At 38.0% G+C, this 23,364-nt stretch overlaps 1 protein-coding gene across 6 annotated transcripts in view; it reads right to left on the bottom strand.

Moving 5' to 3' along the window:
- The window catches only part of SETD3 (SET domain containing 3), a 64,994-nt gene that overhangs the window by 41,166 nt on the left and 464 nt on the right, over window positions 1-23,364 (bottom strand). Inside the window, exon 2 of one of the 6 annotated variants that reach the window (XM_026079368.1) lies at window positions 22,912-22,972. The exons of 4 other annotated variants lie outside the window; for them this stretch is intronic. The gene's annotated coding sequence lies outside the window, so the exon portion shown is untranslated. Of the gene's footprint in view, window positions 1-5,355; window positions 5,489-22,911; window positions 22,973-23,364 lie in introns of all 6 variants that reach the window. One more of the 6 variants, XM_026079367.1, reaches the window with a different exon arrangement.

The raw sequence follows: 23,364 nt of genomic DNA, 5'->3' as shown, positions 1-23,364 counted from the left end.
AGAAATGCTAAAAATTATTGTGTACAAAAAAGTATTTTACATTCTAGGTGTTCTGAGCACTCTGTGTTTATAAAAGATATCCTTTTATACTTAGTGCAACTAGTTTATCCAAAATGAAATGTTTCCTCTCATACTCTATCAAAAAAGAGTTTTGCTCCTTGACAGTTGATATTAATACTGGAACGTATCAACCAGTCGCTGAATAGCTGCTTTCCACACTGACCAAGGCTGAAACAATTACAATGCAAATGATAAGTAACTGTATAGAGCAGACCATTCAATTGCAAGCGTTATAAATTTAAAATTTTTTAGTGGGAAAGTTATATAATCTGGTTGCTTCCATTTTCCATTAAGATTAGAGTGAGTAAGGAACATTCAAGACTAAGGCTTATCTTAAATACTAACTTTGAATCATCAGGAAGTGAATTAAAATTAATAGTTAACTTATTAACTCACAATTAAAAGAGTTCACAACTGACTGAAAAAACAACACCCCATAACAAAAGGGGAAAAAAATCTAACGAAAAACTATAAGGTGTCTTCAAAAAGGAAAACATCAAACTTGGATCAAGTTCTTTCCTCTTCTGGTTCTAAAGGCAGCACAAGGAACAAGAATGAGACAGACTGTCCCTAGGGTCATGGAGTCTGATAAGTCCTGGGGCACAACAAAGCTTATTTCATCTCTCTCTAGCAGAATGGAAAGCTCAAACAACCCATTTGGGCTGTTTAACTTTATCAGGTGACCCCTGTCCCGAGCTGCATAACTTACTTTCCCAATGCATCTTCTGTCATGAAAAGGCCTCATATGCAGACTGGTAAGGAGAAACCTCACAGATTCATTGCAGTCAACTGTCCGACTGACCAGATCCCTTAAAGTTTTTAAATCAACACTGAATGTCCTTTTGAAAGATGCTGCTCTACCACGAGCAATTTATTGCATTTGATACAAGACTTGATTCAGTTTTTTGGCTCATATGAAGCATGGGGTCATACTCATTATGAGATTCATGTGTATTTGTAATGGTACAATTTGAAAATAGGATCAACATAAACTGCCAGCCTACTGTAATATAGCAGAAGACAGCTATAAAAGAGCACTGCCAGCAAAAAAAAAAAAAAAAAAGAAAAAGAGAAAAGAACCTAGAAAAGTTTATTTTGATGGTCTCCCAGTTATGCAAGTTTTTTTAATTTTTGCTAGTAATGCTCATCCATAACTGTAAAAAGATAAACAGAGCTCAAGGTACACAAGGCCATTTTTGCAAATACATTATTTGCACATGGTCTATTCACTTTAATGTTCTATTCGCCAATATGCTATTCTGTTGTATTTATTTTAGACCCTTCTGCCCTTACAGAATCTTAAGAGAAATCAGTCAGATTGGTCTGTCTCATGGATCCAGCTGCAGGTTTGGAGACAGAGTCCAAATTCTTCAGGGCAAGAGCTGTCTTTGATGCAGTGTAAAGCACAGCACCATTCTGTGTGATACACACAAATGTTTTTCTACATTCACTCTAAGCAAAATCCACGGTATTTTTTAAGAATCATCGCAAAATTAAAGCACTCATAGTGCATTTTCCATGCTGCAATTTATAAATTACAAGGACATATGGTTTATATACATCAAGATGCTGATAAATATAAAGATAAATAAGATAAACAACTGAAAAGATTTTGAAGAATATTGGTTTCTCATCTTTAAGAAGAAAATGTGTTTATCAACCAACAAATCAATGGAAAGCAGACCAAGTAAATGTCCTGCATGCATAATAAAGTAAAAGACCTAAAAAAAGCCTGCAGTATTCAGTTTTTTTTTTTTTTTTTTTTTTTTTTTTTTTTTTTGAAGTTGTTTCTAGAGAAAGACCTGCTTGGAACACAAACATCCAACGTAGATTTCATCAGAAGAAAAGAACCCCAAAGAATACTATGTGCATTTTCTGCATGGAGGCATGGAAAATACCACCCTGCAATTAGAACTGTGATACACCAATACTTGAAGCTGTATGAATATGGAGTATAGTCAGCACTGTATTTTGAAATTTTCTTAGTATGAAAGATTTTAATAATAAGAACCTATTTTTGCAGTGAAAGCATTACCAAGAGATACGTCTAAAGAAAAAGCTAATTTCAGAATATACGAACTTCCCAAATGTGATGAAAAGATAAACATTTGAACAAAGCTAAGTATTTGCATTACTAGATAAATTTATTTTTGTTTTAAAGACCAAAAAAATCACCTCTAGCTCAAATCTGGTCTACGTAAGTGAGGAATTCAAAGCTAATACAAGATCTCTCTCTCAGATCCTGCTGTTTAGGTATCACACAGCAAACATACCACATGAACTAACAAATTCTGTGAACAATAATTCAGCTGACTGCACCATAATCACAAACACATTTTCACAGTACCATGCTACCCGTATATGAACATGAAATAAGTTCTGCAAGTATCTTTACTCTCTTCTTTGATGACATAGGTATCTTGTCTAAACTACTGCTTCTTTGTCCTCAGAATTTCTATGGAGAAACAAAATCCTATATGCATGATTAAATCGGCAAGTCTGTCTCACACAGAAAAGCAAAACCAGCAGACTGATATCTGGAGATGTCTTGCTGGAAAGTATTTCCTTTTAAGAAACTATCTTTTGAGATCTAAACTGTACTTTTTTATTCAATTCACTAATCAGAAAAATAGGTCTCCACTTCCTACATTACTTATCTCTTCAAAACCTCTGAATTATCGGCTCAGTTACATGAAACAGTTGTATCTATTCAAAATCTAATGCATCTAAAATATGTGTTTTTTAGTAAAAACATTAATTTGAAAGGAATTGCTGCTATACACATTTGTCCAGAAAAGATTTTCCAAATACCACCCCAACAGAGCTGCCTAGTATAAAAGCCCAAAAGTCAAAGTCCTGTGAAAGTATTTTCATAATTTCTTAAAACTAATATACAACATACAACATATAATCCAAATTCATGTCTGAGGAAAAAAAAGCTTAGTTAAGCAATGGTCTCTGCCATATTTAAGCAGAAGATAATGGGTTATACCGACAGCATCAGACACAATGTGGCTCTTTACTCAAAAGAAAGAAAATAAATATGGTTTCTTTGTGAAACTATTTTTTGTAATTAAAATTGCATTCATATCATACAGCTTATGAAACAGATTTTAGAGTTTGATTTCCATTCTAAAGAAATCCCTGGAATTCCTAGAAATTTGTAATTTCAGAAAAAACAGTATTTTTTAAATTTGAAATAAAATTTTAGATATGAAGCATTAGTGTTTTATGACTAAAACAAGGTTTCAGAAACAAATGAAGTATAAGGCTGTTTCTCAACAAAGCAATGAAAAGATAGGCTGTTTGCTAATACATGCATGCCAACAGAAGCAGCAACATAAAACATAGTTGCATGACATGAACAGGAAAAACAGAACAAAACCCCTTCAGGATCGAGATAAACTGTATATCATATAAATATCTGAAGAAGCAATGGTCCACATTCAAGTGAAGACAGGTTTTGTTGGTTGGTTGGTTTTTACATTTGCTTTTCTGGTTGTCTTCCAGTTAGTATTTTCTAAGTACTGGGCCATGGTTCTTTTCAAATGAACTTTGTTGAAAATTCCTGAAAGCATTCTGCAAGAGAGAGTACACTGACACCAATGATGAATAAGCTTGGTAATACACAACACTGCCATGTTTCCACATAAGCGTATCAGCTAGCTTAGCAAAAAAGAATCCTGCAAAGAAGAGCGGCAGTGAGGGGTTTAAATGATCAGTCTCCCCCTTTAATATTGCTGTCAAAGAGAAGTTCTGTTGTGTCAGACTCTGAACTTCTGTTTCAGCGTCACACACAGAAATATTCTTTAAGAGTTGTAAAACATTCCCTCTTGACTTATAAGCTCTATAAAGTGAGCATGTTCACTTAACAGGTTTAGAATGTAGCCATGAGAAGTCTGTGCAAAACACTTCAAAAGAAGTACAAAAGAATTGCCATTACTTTTTTTTTTTTTTTAATATATGACTGCTTAAACATCGTATTTAAGAAAGCTAATACTTATAGTATTAGAGAACAGTACCACAGAACAGTACCATTAGCATCACAGTACCACACTTCCACAAGGAAACAATGCCAAGCTTGGATGATAAAAATACAGAACTTCCAAGATAAAACTTCAGAAAAAATAAAGATATTCTGTTCTAATCATTAATAAAAAAGAAATATCCCATCTGTTCACGTTTACACAATCAGCAAGAAATTCACTGCAGCACTACATTAGTAAAGCTGTAGTTAAGTCTGACAGAAAAAAATCCATCATAAGGAACTATAAAGGTACCTACATCTCAGTCATCAGGTCAAAATACAAGCTTGCAACCTATGTTACAATACTGTGAATATAATCATTATGCTGAGTAGCCACTGTATTAATTTTTAGTATTTAGCTGTGTTAGTTTTAAACAATTTGTCCTATATGAGGAGGAATATATGAAGATTGCTTTCTTCTGGATTTGCATCTTCTGTCCTCATATGCATTTTTTTCAATGGTCCCAAAATCCCAATAATACTCTCAGTTATCCTTCTCATCTCTTCAGGAAATATCCACATCACTCTTCTCAACACAGTTTTTTGCCTAGCAAGTGGGCCAACTTATGTTTGAGTTTTCCAGCTCTGTCAAATTTGATCAAAAATGCCCAAAAAGTTGATGGGTGAAGGTGTGAAGAACTAACCAGCAGGTAGAACTAACATGATCCCGTAAGCCTCGCTTCCTTCAGCTATACTTTTTACTTTACAAAGCCATGAATCAGCTACTCAAAAAATCATTGAGCTTTTAAATAATAACCAAGTTAGGAATTCCCACAGCTGAGACATCCATTCAAGTTTAACTCTGCTTCAAGGACCCAGTGTATTTCTAATGCAGTATCTTGTATCTGCTTTAATTCAGACCCCTGTAGATGCTAATTACATTATGCTATCATTACATAACAGATCCCACCCCACGCATCTTCTTGGCATATACTAGCACAGAAGGTGAGGGGTGCAAATCTAGAATTAGTATTAGAAGAACAGATAATGGTCAACAAGGGCAGACAAGAAGATAAGGAAATTCTCAAGCCATGCAAAGAGCACTGAAAGGTGAGTACAGTAGGTGGGTGTGGGATATATTCCTTGGCTGTACTGAGAGGGCGGACAAATGAGTAGGATGTACACAAACCAGGCTTGCAAATTTTTTTCTAATTTGGTTGCCTAGACTAAGTAATTTTTCCCTTTATTGCAGTTAAGGAAGTGTATCATCTTCTTGTATTAACATAAGTTGAGCAGCTAGGGGCTTAACGGACATGTTTAATGCTTACAGGCAATTGACAGGAGCTCTTCAATCCATATGTAGGAGAACACAATTTTACATTTGATAAGACCAGCTTTAATGGGAATTTGGTCTTTTCCTTCCACTGATGAAGCTTTTTCTTCTAAACTTCAATCTTATGGCTGCAAGTAAAAAAACAAATACATCTCATAGCCAATAGAAAGCATGAAATCAAGAAGTGTCAGAACAGTGTGGGTGGAGGAAAAGATCTGTGATCTTTAAAAAAAATCAGTTTATACATTTACAATGAACACTATGTTTGCTTGTGAAAACCACCTACACCATGTCACTTAGAAACCACATTAACACTCTCATCATTCCTAAGGTATTTATCTAGATGTTCCCACTAAGTAAATGACTAATTGGTTATTAATTCAATCCCTTTCCCCCATTGCTCAACCTCTCACCTCTGCTGAACTCCACTCCTGCTCTCCTTGCTGTCTTCACTTCTCCACTCCTGATACTGGCCTTTCCTTTTTCATTTCCTTCCACCTCCTCTATAAACTTGCCCCAGAAGCCCTACGAAATGCAATGCCATCACACAGCTCCTGTGCTTGCGCAATTTCCTTCTCCAACCTGTTTCTGTCCCTCCATTTGAATTGTAAGCTCTTTTGAAAGAGGGACCTCCTGTGACTGTAAAGTGCTCATAACAAGAAAGCCCATTTTTTACAGGATCTTTAGTACTACCTAACACTGATGATGTTGCTAACAGAAATCACCTACAAATAATCGTGAAAAGATTAATGACAGAAAAGTACCTTCTATAGGAACCTATTACCCATATGGCTTCCACTTAAGCTCGCATTCCATTCAAAATAAAACGTAAATTTATGTTTCCTAGGAATTCCCTTAGCCATAACCTACATTATTTCCTTCTTTAAGAACTAGCTTTGATACACCTGTTTCTTGTGGTTAGATGCTGTACTTAAAAATCAATTCAATGCACAGCCCTGCAAATACATGCTGCCCCAGGTTCTTCTGCTGTTCCCAAACTATGCTGTAGTCACATGACCTCTCAAATTCAGCTCCTTCCTGCCAGTTAAGAAACTGTAAACTCTCTTCTGTATAAAATAAGGACTGCCATGCTTAGATTTTTCACCTGACCATCAAGCTGTCTCCAACAGCAGCTCACAGCTCTGAAACACACGTTCTGCAGTAAGAGGGAGATACCAGCACAAATATATATTGTTATACCAAGCTGCAGTTCTCTTCCAGTTTCTTCATGAGATTCTACCTGCCATTCCTCCCTTCCCTTTTAATGTCTGCTTCCCACATCTGAAACCCCATAAAGGCACAGGGCTTCTTCCTCAATCTTCTCTTGGCATTTCCAGCAAACCATCTACCACACAGAGGTAACAACTTGATTTAAAAAAACAACAACAACAACAAAAAACACTCACCAGTCTCTAATATCGTCACATCCTTATAAAGAACAGCACAGAACAGCGTCCACCATCTCCCAGAGGAATAGTGAAGTTGCTCTGCTCTGCCTAAGGCTGTGATTTTCAACCCCACCTCTATTTTCTTTATTTGTTGCTCCTCATATTCAACTGGTTCTGTACTCTTTCCCTTTTCTCTCCTAACAGCAGTTAGGGCTTATCACTCATACTTAGTATCTCAAGAAAAAAATACCCGTACATAACTTTAAGCTTAATATCAAGAAATGGTCAGTTAGATTGCACTATATATTAAGAACCAACTAGTCATATATTAATTCTCTATCAATGTTAATATTAGCATTCTGACTATAACTAAAATTTGTATTAGAAGATAAAGTACAAATATATGTGTGTGCAGCTGTCTTTGAAATATAAAGATGTATGTTCCTGTAGCCACCACTGAAATTACTGGTGCGCAAACAGAATGCCTGTCATTGCCATAAGTTTTTTTCTTCTCACTAAGCACTCGAACTATGTTATCATTTCCATTTAATGTATGATTGTAATCAAAAAATTTCACCCTTTATGATTTCCACCTTGCCTGATTTTCAGCATAAAAAAAGCTATCTTTCTAAACAACTTAGAACTATAGGAGAGGAGAAATGGAAAATGTAGAGTGCAACAATACAGTGCTATTGCCACTATCACAGTTTTGCACAGCACTAGCACATTTTAACTGGATACTGCAGTAACACTAACTCCTGTAAGTAGTAAGTAACCACACAAAAACTCCTTTTTAATGAAGGAAAAATAGAAAGTCTATGCTACACGTGTATGTAAATGTTGTCTTTTAAAGATAAGTATCATTTAAATTAAGAATAATAACAAAGTACAAAGACAAATCTACCACAGCTGTAAACCCAGTAAGCCAACAAACCTACTCCATGCCAAATAGAGCGATCATGTTCTTGAACAGGAGGAGAATAGACACAATTCACTTTCTCTAGACCAAAATTTAGAAAAAAAGGGCTTCTTTCAATTCTCCCTATTTAATATAAGATTTAAATGGAAAAAGCTAAGATTACTGTAATAAGTATTATGATGCATACAAAATAATGCACATATTTATATGACACAAGTTACCTAAATGCACCAGCACTCTTTAATCTCAGAAGTCAAAATCAAATCAACTGTGAATTTTTTTTCTCTAGTTCTCACTAATGAAAAGAACTTGCTGGCAAAAAAATTTATTTACATATACACACACACACATATATGCCTACATTCACATGTGTTTCCAAATTAATACTTATTTCTCTTTCTACAGGAAGGGTTTGAGTACATTTACAGCATATGCAGTTGTCACCACTTTAAAAACAGTTAACATCAACTAAATACATCAAAAACATTGTGAGATAACATTTTTGCTTTGGTACTTATTCAGAAAACCCAGTTCATGCAAAGCATCCATTTTTCAATAAGATGCTGCTTTTACTTAGTTTTACAGCTGGGCTGCTGACTAAGGCATAAGACAGTCACGCAACTGACTTGTGTTTCAATAAACTCAAATGTAAAGTACATTCTGACTGTTTCTGAGGACACTGCTTACATGCTTTGTGCTGGAAGAGCTGTTCGCTATGACTGTGAACGTTTTGCTGCAATCCCCAAAGTAACCCCCTCAGCAGATACAAAAAAAAATTTAACAAGGTTTGGCCCACCAAAGGAATGAGATTAGCTTTTGTCAAAAGCACACCCCTAAGGCTCACTTAAGAGAACACCCCAAAATAAACTCCAAAAACCATAAATACAGAAATGTTAACAGTCTGCCAAATTTTTATCAGACAGTATGTCACTGCTCAAAGTAAGACCTATAGTTATACAGGTAATTTTGGTTTTATGTATCAGCCTACCCACGTACATCAGGAAGTAACCTACCACATAATATTTAATTTCACATGTTCATACACTAATTCATAAACTAGTAGATACATGCTACCTTTGCCTATATGTATTTAAACTATTTTCCAAAAAATCCCATAAAACCAAAGATTTCATAAATTTCACAAATAGCTCCTGTGATGGCTTAACATAATTTGTTTTACTTCCCATTGCAATGGGCCAAGAACGCTCAAAATCACTTTAGTACATGTCATTTCAGACAGCAAGCTCTTGAACCATGCTAGCATACTCAAACAGTAAGAGTATACTTATGTCACAGGGTTAAATACAGGACAGACACTACAACTGTGTATGCACAACTGCAGTTCTCCTACTTTGCCACTCTTCTCATTCCAGAAACATTAATATCAATGATGGCTTACGTGATCAAAGACTAAGATCTTTTATCAGTATTTCTTGTACTTTACTTAGAACAAGATTAAGTGACAATAGTAACACAAACCCTTACTAACGACTATAAAGGCATTAGCAACAGTTAAAATGCAGCAATACTGTGTCAAAGGCTATGTATTTTCTTAATAGAGATGCAACAAAACAGTGTAACACCAATTACATTGCCACAAAGTGAACAACTAAGAGAAGAAGTTCAGTCCCCATTCAAAACAACTGATATACTTGGAAATTTTGACAGATCCTAGGGTAAAATCAAAGACTGCAGGATGGTGGTATCTAAGCACACATTGTTCCAATGGAAACAGGTTTTAGAGCCCAAAATGTTCATTTCACATGCCCCTCAGTATAAGTGCTTCCTAATCACTAGCAACCAGAATAATTTTAACAACCAAACAAGATGTGGAACCTCTTTAACCTTTTACCTAGCAAAAACATCAATCATTCCCCCATGTATTACTTCCTTCAAAAAAAAAAAAAAAAAGAGGGGAGAGAACAACAAATAAATATTTTTAGTATTGTGTGTAAATTCTCTAAGATATGCAGAAAAGACACCTCAACACACTTTTAAAGCTTCTTCCTCTTTCCCAGACCCTGGAGGTAATGAATACCCTCACTATATTGCTGGGTCTGCTTCAAATAACAGCTAGAGCATAAGTTGAGCCTGGCTGAACAGTAAAACAAAACAAACTCCCCCAAACCCCAAAATGCTTCAGTATCACTGTAAAGTTTTGGGTTTTTTTACGTCCTCTTTTAATTGCATTATAGTCAATGACATATAAATAATACAAAACTAGGCAATAACATATATTCCAATTAACTGGACTATCTCCAAGGAAGAGATTTAAAGCTAAAGATGCTTAACGCCAAGGACTACTGTTTAATTGCAACAATAATTCCACCTAAGCGGAATGCCCTCAAGCAACTTAACAGCAAGTGGGACCATGATTATTTCTACGCAGTGAAAAATCCTAACAGTTCTGTTTATTTCTTGTCTTAATGCCTTTGTCTACCTCCTGCTTTCTACACATATCGCAACTCTGGTATAATTTACTACTGCCTGCTAGGCTGCTCCTGTTGGGCCATCATACTGACCACTTACATCTCCCATCGCTGCATAGGCAGCACTTTCTATACGAGTGCTTACCCCACATTCTCCAGGCCTTTCTAGAAATGTAACCAACCCAAACTTTGAGGCTTCTCATCCAAACAGCTAGATGATATATCTATAACCATATATTGAAGATACCATGACCCTTTCATTCATAAGGACCTCCTATTCTCCTCATTCCTTGCAATTGCAAACCATTTACTGTAAAAATTAGAACCAGTCATACATAATACACTTAAAACAAGAGACCTATTTGACCTCTCTTCATCCCAGGGACTGAAGTGGGTCAAGGTGAATTTCTTAAACACGTTAAGCATCTTTCTCTATACTTATATGAAGAAAAAAAACAAAAAGTGTTTTAGAAATATTTTTAATGAAAAGTAGGAAGGAAAGAAGGTATCCATAGCATTAAAAGATTCAACAAGCTTTAAGATCTGTGCTATGCTATTTGACAGCACATGTGATTCTTGCAGTCAAAATCAGTTTCATTATACACGCACATCTTATAACAACTTAAATTGGTTGAATGTTTCAATGCCACTGCTGAGCCCCCAAAACGCTGAAGAACCTGTATTTGGACATTGTATTGACACTACACAGTGGACATAATTAAAATTTTGCTTGAACTTATTGATATCTGAAACTGGCTAGTTCTACATTATTTCCTGGAATACCCTGTTCTTACAAAACAGGATCTAAAAAGTTTTGATAACTGCTGTACTATTTTCTAGCCAAGAGTGAAGCACAGCTGTTTCATCAAGCTTCTGTCCATAGCAGATTAGCTCACTAAAGGTGCACTGAAAAAGTGGTGACGCTGGCACTTCACCTTGACTGGTAGCACTTAGTATTACTATTAGCTCATAAAGAACAAAACACACCCAAGATAATGTAAACAAAAATGCATATTCAATGCATAATTCATGCAAAAGACTTCTGGGCTTTGGCCAGGAACTGCAGTACAAACTTGCATGAATTATGAGAACTTAACAGTGAGGAGAACTCCAGTAGATATGTGTGCCTTTTCTTAAACTGTTCTAGGGCATTTGGGAATATCTGTCAGGTACCGTGTTTGCTGTTAATTTGGGGTGTTGGGGGAGAGAGGGGAGATCTATCTCTTAAATGATTCATGTGCCTTAGACAATTCTGAAAAACACTGGATAGTATTTTGAAAGAGAACTGAGTCCAGAGTAGTAGGGAACGTTGTCATGCTGCACTTCTTCATATCCAGATAGTACACCCACCTGCATTCCTGCTGTGGGTGTGGAGTTACATTAGCTAGTCATGAAAACGCACACAACACCACTGGTCATTCTTACCAGCATTACCACCATTCAATTCCATACGTATCCACGTGAAGTTTGAACAAAACAGAAGCATCTTCATTAAGTGGTATGATACTGCAATGGTTCATAGTGCATGAATTTATCACAATGCAAGTGAAAAAAGAACACCTCTGTTCTTAATAGCTCAAAAGAAACTTTCCTAACAGAATTATTACAGACTTGCCCTGTAGCAGAGCATATATATATATATATATGCATAAAAAATATAAAAATATATATAAACATAAAAATATATAAAAATACAAATATAAAATATATAAATGTATATATAAAATATATAAATATATATATATATTTTTTTTTTTTCCTGGGGAATCCTGGCTGAGTAGATCATGGCCCTCAAGCCCAGTTACATCACACTTCAAGATACCATAATTCTGGTATCCTTGGAAATACTCATGGCAGACCAAGCACTTCTGAAACCCAAAAGAATGCTATTATGACAGTTCGGAAAGGAACTTCTCACAACGTTTAAGTACAACAGGTAGAGTATAATTTTAGTTTAAGTTTCTGCTAAGAGTGCCTGATAAATGATGTAATTTAGGGTTGCTAAGAGTTAGAAGGCTTTCCAAATCCACTTGCCTTAAGCCCACTCCCCATTTTGTGGTTAAAACGGTAATTATTCTAGAAGGAGTGACTAGGAATTTCAGCTAAATTTCTGACAATTTTCTGGTCATTTTATCACAGACCTTGAAAGTGAAGAAGCAGGTTCCTCTGAGCCACTTTTCACCTTCTGGCATTCAGAGTTGACAACTCTAGGGTCTCCTCCCAGTCCAGTCAAACTAGTAACACTGTGGTGGTTTTTAAAAATAAAGCTTTTGATACAGGCATTTGAGATATCAGGTACAGGAAAGATACTGCAACATTAAGTATAACTTTACTTCACACCTGAGCTTTCAGAGGTTGAATAAGGTAAAAAAAATAAAATGCACACAGACTATAAGCCACTGTAAACTGCAGTCAGCTTCTCAGAAGTTTTAATTTTTGTGATTCAGAATAATTATGGCAGAACTATTTGGTAGCACATTTTTGGCATGCTTGCAGGTGAGAAAACAGACCAAAGCAAAAAATGTTTCACAAACATTTATTTTGGCAAACACATTACAGAGTAAATACATTGCCCCTTCCAGTTCCAGAACACATTCAGGAAAACCACTGACACCCTGAGCTATGCACTGCTTTCTGAACAAAATCTTCTACTCTAATGTATTAAAGGAAAAAGATTGAATAGCATTTTTCCACAAAAGGATTGCCTCAAGAAGTATACTTACCACTGTAAGGCGCCCTTTGAAAACCCTTGGTTTTCCCACCCTGCCTATCCCCAGCCATGTCACTCACCTAAACCTTCCACCCCCAGGCAGGCACCAACAGCCAGACTAGGACTGACCAGACTGCCAGACCCTACAAGCAATAGTCCAAAGTGTTCACATGGTAAGGAGCTGCATCCATTTCTATAAAACCCTTATGAATCCCAGAAACTAAAGCCTGTATCTCATGTCTCCGACTCCTCCACAATGAGATTTCAATGTTCCTTTTCCCCAGCTACCTGCATTTCTATTTTCCCAGGGCCATCTCATTTCTGCAAAGCCAGCATATAGATACTGCACTGACCTCAGATTTCAGTGTCTTGATTTTCAAAAATCCCAGGGCTTTGCAGATTCAGCACCTTTCAATCTCCTCTAAGATGTGCATGGCTTTCTGCGCCACAGCAAGGTGCAACAGCTCAAGAAGAGAGACTTCAGAACTAAAGTCTGCTGCCGTAGCTAGGGCCTTACCTCCCTCACCAGGAACACCACCATTTCCCTCGTTCTCCCTGATTTGTCCAGTGAAGGACAACGAACTGGGGATTGTACTAACCACCAAACCACATTCAGAACACTTGCAAGATGAAGTTTATCTTCATCAGCCTAAAGTAAGAATTTGTTTCTTATCCGATGCAATCTCAAGAACAAGAGAAAAAGCAGCAGCGTGACTTCTGACAATAGCGGCATTAGTGTTAATATTCTGCTTACCAGTTCCTGTACCTAAGGATTTGCTACTCCCAGAAATAGAACTATTGTCTACTAATCTGGCAAATTTCTAAATCAAGAGAAAGAGGACATCCCAGTCAGGATAAGGATGGAAATGACCAAAGGATTCTTCTTTAGAGAGCACACAAAGGACAGAAGGGAACACGAACACAGTTAATGACTATATCATTCAGAAGCAGCTCCTGACATCTTGCTGTAGGTGATATTGGTGTAATATTTCTATCCACCAGAGAAAAGTGCATTCTGGGAGCAGCAGTACTTTCCAAAGCTAGAATACTCAAGTCTTGTTCCTTAGGACAACGTGTCACATACTGTCAGGGTAAAAGTCTGCAGAAAATTGCTCAAAGCAGGTTCCTATTATTAACCTGATCTGACATTCCTGAGAGTTTTCGGGGGGGGGGGGGGGAAGAAGCTGTATCCTTTACAAAAGGTAAAACGTTCCTCAAAGTTTCAAAGAATTTTGCTTTCTTAAACATAAAAGAGTGAAACACTGGTGGAAAAACTAAAGTTACCTTACTACATTAAACTTCCCATCTTCAAAGTAGGCATACACAGTTTCTTTAGGACTATGACCTCAGTTTGCTACAGTATACAGAATAAGTCTTTGGCTAGTCGTATCATTATTAAAAAAAGAAAAAGCAAAAAAACTTTGCACCCCTACCTCCAGCAGACTTACAGAGACTAATTCTGAGACACTGCAAAATAAAGTAAGCAGTTATTACATTAGGAAGCTCTTGTTTCATTTTAGTCTTTCCAATGCCCATACTCAAAGTACAATTGGACAATTTCTCATATTCAGGCATCCATTCAAAGATTTAATAAGCCAGAGGAACAGGTTGCACAAACCAAGCATCCTACAGGGACAGGAGGGAATCACAACACTGTCTGTCATTGTCTTACAAGCAGGAATGCCACTTTTTTTTTTTTATTAGAGCAGTGAAATGGAAAAATTGTGGTTTCATGAACCCTTATAGACCTCACCATATTATTCCCAAGAATCAGCCAGGAGCAAATTGAGAAATAATTGTTTAAATACTGACTTCCAGAAAAAGGAGCAGAAAGTAGACACCAATCCAAAACTGACTGCCCCATGAAAATCCAGCAGTCATTTTCTGCAACTTTTCAAGCTTTACAATGACTGTATCAGCTTCTTCACTGTACCAGCACACAAAACCTCTCAAATTGGTATGACAACCAATTTCATTTGCTCCTGACTGACAGAATCAGGTGCAGCATGCCCCAGAGGGAAAGGATGCATCTCTATTTTAAGAAGAGTTAATGTATTAATATGTCATCAGTACAACTCTGGACAGGAAAGTGAAAGATGAAATGTTGGTGCTGGTCATCCCAAGCAGACAGCCATTCTCCCTCTCCACCAGCCAACCTGGGCGACTTCCTCCAAGTCTAAAAACAATATTCCAGAAACAGAATTCCTCTGGGGGGGAGGAATCATTCATGCAGCTTCCTGCTGAGACCCACTTTATTTGGAGAAGGTAGCTTCCAAAGTAAAGGTTATTCAATTGCAAGATCATAAATACATTCACAGCAGCCTCCAAACATTAATATCAAAACTTAGGCAGTGTTCTCCTCCATGGTGGGTGGCAGAAGTTAGAAAAATTGTGCTGGTTCAGAAAAGTTAGGGATGAGTACCAAGAAAGGACTGTTGAAGTGCATCAGTCTCATCAAGCTCCTGAACCCCAGTAGCTCTATCCATGCCACCTGGAAGTTCCCAGATCAGCCAGAGGTCACCACCCTTACAGGGCAATGGAACATCAACCCAGAACGCTGTGAGCTTATTTTGAGAAGTCAGTTTTGTTTATATGAAAGGATCCAAACTGAGCTGGATAAATCAGTCAAAGGGTTTTAAATACACAACTGTAGATACTTCCTAAGAGCATGTCCAATGAAAAAAACTCCTCCAAACTATGCAGACACATTAAAAAATGCTTACATATCAAGGATTCAACTGGCAGGACTGAATTAACTTTTAAATAGGCGTAGGGCACCAGCCAAGACTGTAAGATATAAACATTTTGTTACTGGTTTTAAAGAATTAAGAAGTTCAACTTTGTAAACACACATCAAACTATTTCATTCTGTCAGTAGTCAATGGAAGAATATATTGGCAATACTGTCTATGCAGGTAGAAGAATCTAATGTCAAATTATCCACACACCTAAACAGAATGCTTCCACCTTTGGACTTTAGCTTCCAGAATGATAAAACATAGTCTATTGTCTAAACATTTGATGCTTCATTCTTTTTTCTGCAATACAAAGCTTGTATAGCTGCCTGGAACCAGAGACTTGTTATAAAAGGATAACTCAGTATTTGCTAACTCAGGCATCTGTTTTGGTTTCATGAGATATGCTCTAGTGGCCTAATATTTTCACCTCTTCCAAGAATCAGAAATTAAAAACTGAAGAATGAGAAGGCAAACTGTTCTGTTACAACTCCATCGTTTTAAGAACTGTAAATAGGTGCGATTTTCAAGGATCACTTCTTCCACGCTCAGGAATGGCCCATCCCCATGTGCAGGAAGTCAAGCGAAGGAGGCCTGCATGGATGAATAAGGAGCTCCTGACTAAACTCAAACATAAAAAAACAAAACAAAACAAAGAAAACACAACAACACACACACACCCCCCACACAGAGAAGAGATGGAAGCAGGGTCAGGTGACCCAGGAGGAATATAGAGACTATGTGCAAGCATGAAGAGAGGGAGTTACGAAAGCCAAAGCCTACCCAGAGTTGAATCTGGCAAGGGATGCGAAAGGCAACAAGAAAGGCTTCTTCAGGTACAACAGCAGCAAAAGGAAGACTAGGGAAAGCGCAAGCCTGCTGCTGAATGGGAATGGGGAGCTGCTGACAAAGGACAAAAGGCTGAGGTACTCAATACATTTTTAATCTTAATCTTTATTGATAAGACCTGCCCTTGGGAATCCCAGGTGCCAGAGACCAGGGGAAAAAGTCCAGGGCAAGGAAGACTTATGCTCAGTGGAAAAGAATCAGGTTAGGGAATGTTTAAACAAACTGGACATACACAAGTCCATGAGACCTGATGGGATGCATCCATGAGTGCCGAGTGAGCTGACCCATGTCACTACAAGGCCTCTATCTTTGAAAGGCTGTGGCAATCAGGCAAGGTTCCTAAGGACTGAAAGAAAGCAAACGTCACTCCTATCTTCAAGAAGAGCAAAAAGGAGGATCTGGGGAACTACAGACAAGTCAGCCTCACCTCAATCTGTGGGAAGGCGTTGGAGCAAATGATCCTGAAAACCATTTCCAGAGAGAGGTCAAAAAGGTGACTGGGAGTAGTCAGTATGGATTTAGGAAGTGGAAATCACACCTGAACAACCTGACAGCCTTCTAAGACAAGAAGGCTAGCTCCGGGGACAAGAGGAGAGCAGTGGATATTGTTTATCTTGACTTTAGTATGGCTTTTGACACCATCTCCCATCACATCCTCAGACAAACTGAAGAAATACAGATTAGAAAAACAGACAGTGAGGTAGAATGACAACTGGCTGAACTGCCAGGCTTAAAGGGTTGCAGTCAGCAGCATAAAGCTGGAGGCTAGTCATCAGTGATGTACCCCAGGGGTAAATACTGAGGCCAGTACTGCTGTACATCGTCATTATTGACCTGGATGATGGGACAGAGTGCACCCTCAGCAAATTTGCAGACAATACAAAACTGAGAAGTGGCTGATACACCAGATGGTCGTGCTGCCATTCAGAGGCACCCTGACAGACTAGAGAAATGGGCAGACAGGAACATCATGAAGTTCAAAGGGAAATGGAAGGAGCTGCACCCGGGGAGAAATAACGTCACACAGCAGCACGTGGTGGGGGCCGACAAGTTGAAAGGCAGCTTTGTAGAGAAGGACCTGGGGGTCCTGGTGGACAAGGAGCTGAACATGAGCCAGCAAAGCATCCTTGCAGCAAAGAAGGCCAACAGCCTCTTCGGCTGCATCATTAAAAGTGTTGCCAGCAGGTTGAGGGAGTTAATTATTCCCTGCTACTCAGCACTGGTGAGACTACACCTGGAGTGCCATGTCCAGTTCTGAGCTCCCCAGCACAAGGAGGGCATGGACATACTGCACCAGGTCCAGCAAAGAGCCACAAAGATGATTAAGGGATTGGAGCATATGTCATACAAGGAGAGACTGAGAGAAGTGGGACTGCACAGACTGGAGAAGAGAAGGCTCAAGGGGATATTATCAATGTGTATAAATACCTGAAGGGGAGGCAGGGGGGGAGAGGTGGGTGAGGGAGGGTAAAAAGAGCCAGACTCTTCTTAGTGGTTCCTGAGAGGGAACAACACTGAGAGGGCAACAGGCAATGGGCACAAACTGAAATACAGGAAATTCTATTTAAACATGGAAAAAAAAAAACTTTTACTGTATAGATGATTGAACACTGGAACAGGTTACCCAGAGAAACTGCGGAGTCTCCATCCTTGCAGATATTCAAACCCAACTGGACAAGCTCCTGAGCAATCTGCTTTCAGGAGAGGTTGGACTAGACAATCTCCAACCTCAGCCATTCTGTGAGACCTCTTAACTTTAGGAACACCCCTTCAGACAACTATGGTGTCCTCCTTTCTGCCTATATGAGCAGATAGTATTTTATCTACTATCTGCTAGACTACATACTACCATTGGTGTGCAATTCTTCTCCTGAATGTTTGGATTGCTCCCAATCTGCAGAAACAGTATTTCTCAGCCATCTCTTAACCAAATAACTTAATCATGGAAAAAAAAAATTCTTAAACCACCTTGAGCAGCACTGCCTTTCTTAAAAAGAAGCTTGCACACACGATAATGTTTGTGGTTCCCCCCCCCCCCCCAATCTGTTCACAGACCAACTTCTGACATTTTATAGACCACAGATTGGGAACTTTACTTGCTGACTGGAAGAATTAAGGTTCTGGTAGAACTTTTTTTTAAATTTTTTTTAACTTTGAAAGAGAAAAATAAATCAAGGGAGCAGTACAAACATCTTTCCAGGTTAACATTTCTATACATTGATACATGTGCTCATATACATTCACAAGCATAACTGCAGACACCAAGAAACTTGAGACTTGAATTAGCAACAGGCAAATTTGCAAAACTATCTTTCAGAACTCTTTGAAATATTTCAATAGAAAAAAAAATCTGAAAGCCCCTTCTCCCAGTGTCTGAAGTTATGTGGCTACATCTATAAGCTTTGTCATCAGGTAAGGGTAACCAACAAACGTCTCTAGGACTAGGCGCAAAGACAACCAGAGTGGTTCCAACCCACAGCTACTCAAGCTCATTCCCCTCCCACCACTCATCCTTGAGTGATTGACTGGGGAAGGAAACAGGGTATGCCTTGGTTGCCATTTATTCCCCTACTGCCCTTCCTCATAACTCATATCCCCTTAAACTATTATCAGTATAGGCTTGCTGAACGAGATCCAGCACATGGGAAGTACCGGTCCTATGATGCAGGTTCTGTGGAAGAGGAAACCCACAGAATATATTCTGTTTCCACTCCACTAAAACAACACTACATGAAGACTTGGGCACTAGTGTTATATAGCATTAAAGACTTTTAAAGGAAGATTCTGCTATTTCTGTTAACTGCTTATTAAGAAATACATGCAATGCTTGCACTGAGAGAGATTTAGTTTTGTTGTGAGTTGCATAATTCCAACACTATCATACCCTAAAATGTATTTTTCTCTCTCCCCCTATATGTTATATAACATATATATACACACATTTTTATATATACATAATATATATAAATATTTATAAAATATATAAAAAAACAAAATCTAAAAATTGTCCCACATGCAAAAGAATCAAAGTGTTAACACAAGAGCCCAAGAGATGCACTCCCCTTCTTTCAGGTGCAGGTTGCTGGCATGCTAACAGAAACAACTGCAAAGCAGCTAATTATAACTGGTACATTTACAGTCCATCTTCAGCTACAAAGACAGTTTTGGCCTACATTAACAGACTGGCTGAAAGCCATGGCAGCTCAAGCACAGTTGTTCAGTCATTTCCAGCAGAGGTCCTTCAGAAATATTGAGAAGACATCCGAGAGTAAAACATAACAGGAAGTAGATACTAATCTCATCCCATGCATTTGACAGCCTTTAACTTTGCCTTGGGCTCAAAAATTCTTCTGAAATGTAGAAGAATCAAATTAGAAGTAATATTCTATTTTGGTTCTTATTAGGACATCAGCAGCTAGAGGCTCAGAAACTTACCTTTTGTCTTACAACATTGTATCACCTAGACCTGGCCTTGAGGCATCCAAACATCTGTTCCCATGCACTCACTGGAGACAAAGCTGAGCTCAAAGTCATTCACATCTCAGCATGTTTCAAAGACAGACAATGTGGAATTTTTCCTGCATCTGATAGGTACTCTGCTTTAGCCTGCGCAACAGATCCCAGAACTGAAAGCAAGATTGTAGTGCTACCTCTTCAGCACTCCAAGGAGTAAGGTATAGAAAAGATTAGCAGAATTGCTGAACAATGTGGGAAAAGGGGTAAAGGACAGACAGGGACAGAACTGGAATAGTCATTTGGTGGAAGAGATGCAGGCAAGAGCCAATATAGGACAGAGAAGCTAAAAACAGAAAAAGGGAGCAAAGAAGGTTATGGCAGAGGAAGAGCAGGAGCAAGAATGTAAAGCAATGTTAAAAAACCTGGGCACTGAACTTGTTTAATTACTACAGTACAAGCTTCTTCAGTCTAGCTGCAGATCCACAGACTAACACTGACAGCATTAACAGGGCACTTTTAAGGTAACATCAAAAACTCCTAATGTGCTTTATTTATAGATTTGACTGGTCCTTTCACATATTTTACACTTTATTTTTGCTTAAAACATTTTTAAACCTCTGAAACCAGATCCAGGAAGCTGAAGTGCCTCTAATAAGTTTGCTGGCAAACAACAGCCAGAATTAAATTCATAATTCTTTGTTTGCTATGAAAAACTGTACCATCATAGGTTCACCAACATTATTGCAAGTCTAAAGCATCTGGAAAAAAGAGAAGTTAGCACTACTGCTGTATGCACTGCATGCAACTACTCTGAAAAGAGCAAAATTTATTAAACCATTTTGTTTTTAGGTTACAGAAAAATTATGGTATATAAATATTACTCTGATACTGAGAAACAGCCATGCTGCAGAGTAATATCAAAAGTAGTTACTAAAATTAGCTAAATGTTTATTTGATCCACTTATAAAATCCACCGATTTTAACAAATTCAGCTAATTACCAGGAAGCAACTTCCAAAGACATTGAGTCTTATAATTAGAATCAAAGAACACTGTCTTGACAATATTCTGACCTGGTATGCTCAAAATACTCTTAGAACTACTAAAAAAGTAGGAAGTACTATCAGTAGAGAGTTAGACATTACTTCTTTCATTTTAGTTGAACCTGGTTAAATACTAAAACCAGAACTGCCTCAAGTGAAGTATAAACTTCTGGTAAGAAACTATTAAAGTGAAAATAACACAAAATGCTAAAGGGGCAAAGAAGAGTGGCAATATATAAGTCAACATCCCAAAGACAAGCTTATGTATTTCACAATTACTATCACTTATCAGCTTGTTAATCCTGAACTGATTAATACCTAAGAATACTGTTTTCTTTTCCCTGCTCTTTCACTAAAGCTTACTGTCTTCGGCAGGAGGAAGGCTTCTTACCGTAAACACCTCGCTGATCTTCAGGGGAAGATAGTTTACTAGCTGCCACACAGGAAACAATTCAGACTCACTCTCAACAATTAATAACCTTTCCACCTCCCCTACAAACCAGCTCCTTAGACAACTCTGACTAGAAGAGTAAAAATATTTACTCTGCAGGAAAAATAAATAAATGGACAAGGTAAACTCCACCACTTTGCCATCCTACTCTTGTCATTTCATTTCTTTACTTGAATTTAGGTCTTCCTGAAGACTCCCACACAGTTTTTTTCCAAATTCCTTTCTTTCAAGCATAAAGGATGAAAACTAGTGCACTGGTTTTTTTTATTCATATATTTTTAAATACAGTCTTCATTTATAAAAATATTAACATCACTTTATAGACCTAAGACTCCTAATTGAGAATCAAGCAATTCACCCTGGTTCAGACATCAGAGCACAGACAGAACTAACGAAACAGCCCAGGCCTACAAAAACACTTGTCGCTTAACACATTGGCATCATGGTATGTCCTACCTTACTTTACCAAGTGCTGAACATTACTATGTTCTGGTGGTAAAAATACAGATCCCCTGATATCTTCAATATCCTCAGACTGTCTCTTTCTTTTAAAGAACAACCACTAAAACGCTCATTTTCTGAAACAATATATCAGTTTAACTGTATAATCAGCATCATTATGGTGAAGTATGATATCCAAGTTCATTGTATTAATTACAATAAAAATGTCATTAAGATGTTCACTTTTCTATACAGAGGGACATAATGTGTTTTATTTTTAAGTTATTTACAATATCACAATTAGAAGCCTATTTAAAAATTCAGATCCAACTTCAGCATACAGCTCAGACCATCTCTAACTGGAAACAGCAATGTACAGATTACAAATTATTTCAGGGTTTGGGCTTCTTGCCCCCTTGCCAAGATCCCAGCTCTATCTCTAGGCATGCCATGACATGGATGTATTTTTCAGATTTTATTTCAACACATACTTCAATCCAGCCAGCTAAACATAGCTGAAACCTCCATTAAAGTGAAAGCTAGCATGCTTGAATCTTTACCATACTAAATAACCTAACTGAACAAAAATATCTGAAAACATCCCCCCTCTTTTGGCCCATCGTGCTATTCCCTCCAGCAACTTCTACACCCGCTTACAATTTTATACCCGGACAAGATATCAGACATGTAGAATGCTACAGTCACTTACTTATCTACAGTAGTTTCAAAATGCTATATTTTGAACTGCCACTCTAATGTAGAAGTTAGGAAGTTGTTGAGAATTAAAGACACATGCAAAGTGCAGCCTCAGCTTAAGCAACTCTATACAAGTCCTGCTCTGAGTAGGAAAGGACAATGAGGAACAGTTTCATTACAAGTTCCATTTTAGCAGCTTCTGTAGTAATATGGAGAGGTTGCAACACCCAGGCTGTGCAGAGGCAATTTCCCTGCAGATAAGCAGTTTAAATGATACTTGGCTTAAATGCAGAATGTTTATTTTAATGTTAAGAGTCACCTTTTTCCTATTAGGTTTAGCCCCTTTACTAAAAGCAGGTTACAGACTGTGTGAGAAAAAGAAACAAAATAGAGTGCTCTTTCCCTGCCATGGAAAGGCACTAAAGAATCACATACCAGCAGAAACATTACTGAGCCAGATCTTGAGAACTGGAGGTATGGGAGGCTCTTTGGAAAGCTAAAGAAGTAGGAGTAGGGAGTATTCAAAATGTGTCACATATAAAAAAAGGAATTACATCATGGGGAAAGCAGTTTTAATCCATTTGTTTAACTCTACTTTCTTATCAACGTCTGGGGGATGGGGCAAGGGAAATGAGCATTAAGAAGTGAATGCCACTGCCTCACTCACTCCAAAATCACGCAGACTGGGTTTAAACAAAACCCACCCACGTCGGAGCAGAGGAGCAAACAGGCGGTGGGCCGCGGAGAGCACGCCAATCTCCTCTGGCAAGTAAGTGGGAGAGAGAAACAGGATGACGAGTGGGAGCCGGGAGGCGGAGTGGCGTCACCCCGCTTCCCCCGGCGAGCGGGACGGAGGCCGCATCTCCCCCGAGGGGGGAGCCGGAGCCG

Source organism: Apteryx rowi, unplaced genomic scaffold, assembly GCF_003343035.1.
Source record: "Apteryx rowi isolate R43461 unplaced genomic scaffold, aptRow1 scaffold_5, whole genome shotgun sequence".
Taxonomy (NCBI): Eukaryota; Metazoa; Chordata; class Aves; order Apterygiformes; family Apterygidae; genus Apteryx; species Apteryx rowi.
The sequence above is the reverse complement of the archived record's forward strand: the minus strand, read 5'-3'. Positions and strand labels throughout refer to the sequence as shown.